This window comes from Xenopus laevis, chromosome 5S (assembly GCF_017654675.1).
Source record: "Xenopus laevis strain J_2021 chromosome 5S, Xenopus_laevis_v10.1, whole genome shotgun sequence".
NCBI classification, from domain to species: domain Eukaryota; kingdom Metazoa; phylum Chordata; class Amphibia; order Anura; family Pipidae; genus Xenopus; species Xenopus laevis.
Genome location: NC_054380.1, coordinates 8,453,488 through 8,457,034, shown reverse-complemented (window position 1 = coordinate 8,457,034; position 3,547 = coordinate 8,453,488).

The following is a 3,547-nucleotide window of genomic DNA, read 5'->3' as shown; positions in this document are numbered from 1 at the left end:
CTAAAATATCTGCTTCAAATTCAACATCAGTATCTCTCTTGATTTGTGTTTCCTTCAAGCCACTGATCCCTCATCATCACCCCCCCCCACCCATCACTAGGAACTCCTATAACCTGGTTACCTGTAAACTACAAAATACCTAATTATGCTGATGGCAAAACGCCCTTTCCTCTGCTCATCTTATGGATGATGGCTTTATTGATCTTCAACATCACTTCCTTGTTATTTTGTCCACCTAAGGTTCTTCTTTTCTTTCTTTATTATGTAAATTAATCATTTCATCACCAGCCTTTCATGGGCCAGGTAGGTGCATCAGATCACTTTCATTTACTGTCAGATGCAATGTTTCCAGTTCCACTAGAAATGACATTGCATTATGCCTATAATCAAAAGTATAATGGCTGGGTGAATGTACATAGACTGACATTTCTATGTATCAACTTATTTTCATATCATTTCTTATATAAGTATAATGGAGGAGGAGTAAGGAAGGAGTAGAGAGAAGAAGGATAAAGAGTAGGGAGAAAGAAGAAGAAGAGTAGGGAGAAGTGAAGGAAGAAGAAGAGTAGGTGGAGAGAAGGAAGAAGAAATGGTAGAGACACAATAAATAGAGAAAGAGGGGAGAAAAATCAGAGAGGAGAAGGAGGGAGAAAAAGAAGTAGAGAACTAGAGAGATATATGAAGTAGGCAGAATAAAGGAGAGAGAGGGATTAGGGAGACGGAATATAGAGAAAGGTGAGAATATGTTGGGAGAGTGAGGGGAATGAATAAGCATAGAAGTGTAGGTATTAAAAGTGAAAAGAGGAGGGGAAAGGAAGGAGAAATAAAAAAGAAAAAGAACAAAGTAGAAAGATTGGCGAAGGAAGGGGAGAGAATGAAGAAGAAACAGTAGCTATAAGAAATATTGAGAACGAGGGGAAAGAAGGGAGAAGGAGTAGAAAGAAAAAGTAGACAGAATTAGGGAGAGGTAAGAAGAGATTCACCAGGTGTAGGGAAAAGACGCAGTATAGAGAACTAGAGAGAAAGAAGAAGTAGGGAGAAGCAAAGAGAAGTTAGGAGGGAGACGGACAGAAAAGGAAGAATAAATTTAGCAGAGGAGGAAAACAGTGGAGGAAAGGAGGGAGATGGAGGGAAAAGAAGTAAGGAATACTGTTTGGCAGTAAAGGAAACGTGAAATTGTAAATGAAAAATGAAAGATGTGAAATTTCACAGGAGAAAGGGGATTACGTCTTTTGTTTTCCATGATGCAAATGGAAGGTTTATCCGAAACATTCACCCAAATTGGAAAAAATAATATGAATCTGAGAGAGAATTAAGTTAATTTTAGTAGGTTATAAAATAGCTAATTCTAAGCAACTTTTAATTGGCCTTGATGATTTCTTTTTCATAGTTTTTGAATCATTTGCCTCCTTCTGACTCTTTCCAGCTTTCAAATGGGGGTCACTGACCCCATCTTAAAAAACAAATGCTCTGTCAGGCTGCAAATGTATTGTTATTGCTACTTTTTATTACTGATCTTTCTATTCAGGCCTTTTCCTATTCATATTCCAGCCTCTTATTGAAATCAATACATGGTTACTAGTGTAATTAGGACCCTGGCAACCAAATTGCTGAAATTGCAAACTGGAAAGCTGTTGAATAGTTACATAGTTAAATCGGGTTAAAAAAAAGACAAAAGTCCATCAAGTTCAACCCCTCCAAATGAAACCCAGCATCAATACATACACACTAACACTGACCCCTCCATACACTCACATATACTATTTGCAGTAATATCTTTATCTGTTGTAGATTTTAATATCACAATAACCTTGGATATTATGTCTGTCCAAGAAATCATTCAAGCCATTCAAGCCAAACCCTTTTTATTAAAATCCCCTACCCCCCTACCCTACATAGACCCACCTCCCTGCTCCCCCCCCCAGCCTAGGTGTTACCCTCGGTAAATTCCCCTAAGTCTTCACTTACCCCTCATTGCAGATTCAGGGCATTGGAGTTCACGGGTGGCATCATCTTCTTTTCGGTAATCTTCGGGTCTTCTTTCAGGTGTTGGCGCAGGCGCAGTTGTTCGGGATCGGCACATTGCGCCAACTGCGCATGCGCTGACACGCAACTCTCTTAAATGTGCATAAACTTGCATTTATCAACATTGAACCTCATTTACCAGAATATCACTCTTTATATTATGCTAAAAGTTAACTTAAAGGCAAACAACCCTTTTGTTTTGAAGGTTTACTTATCCTTTAAGAAACCACGTTCTGTCCAGGGACATAGCAGTTTAAAACCCTGAAACCATACTATACAAAAACAATGACTAATGATTCTGATGGGGTTTTCTTGTAGGAACAGTGAAGAGATCGGAGGTTGTTCTCACTGGGGCCAAATGTTTTAATGGTAGCCATATTTAGCCATATTCCTGGGCTGTCTCCCCGAGTTAACAAGTCATATTAACCGCACACAGCAAAGTACAACAATTATTTCCTGACATTTGTTTTTCCCTCATAAATATAGAAATAAATATTTCTCAAAATGTCAGAGATTTTGTTCATTCGTTCTGCCTCGGTGACCATTTAGCAGCCCAACACATCACTATCGGGCAGCTTTTCCTAACCTTTACATATGGAACTTTTGGGTTGTTATTTCGTTAAGCAATTCGTGTTCCACCTGATGGAGGGGGAGTTATCAAAACATTAATAAATCAGAAGTTGTTTCATTCTCATTCAGCTCCCAGCAGCCCCCACTTGTCACTAATATTGGAGTACTGAAGTTTTATTATAGCCACCGACTATTGTCAGCTTCCCTTCTGTCCTCACTATCCCCATCTTGCCCTATTGCAGTGCTAGTCAGGCCTCCTTGGAAATTCAAGACTGTTCTTTCACAGCTAATATCAAGGTGACAGACACAGTAAAACATCATTGTGTAGTCATTACCCCTGTATCTTACTATAAATGAACTTCAAGCTGGGCTTTCACCTGTTTCTAGGGGAACAAATAATTATTGTCCCTAGAGACGGCAGTACCACTACCCTACCCTTGTCCAACTATCTCCGTCTTTCCCTACTGTCTCCATCTTACCCTGCTGTCTCAATCTTGCCCTGATGTCTTCATCTTGTCCAACAGTTGACATCTTGTCCAACTATCTCCATCTTTCCATACTGTCTCCATTTTACCCTACTGTCCCAATCTTGCCCTGCTGTCTTCATCTTGTCCAACAGTTGACAGCTTGTCCAACTATCTCCATCTTTCCATACTGTCTCCATTTTACCCTACTGTCCCAATCTTGCCCTGCCGTCTTCATCTTGTCCAACAGTTGACAGCTTGTCCAACTATTTCCCTCTTGTGCTACTGTCTCCATCTTTCCTTAGTGTCTCATCTTACCCTACTGTCTCAATATTGCCCTGCTGTCTCAATATTGCCCTGCTGTCTCAATCTTGCCCTGCTGTCTTCATCTTGTCCATCTGTTGCCATTTTGCCCTACTGTTTCTATCTTAATCTACTACAAATTTGACCTGTTTCGTCAAACATTTGCCGCCCGCGAAGTGTTCACG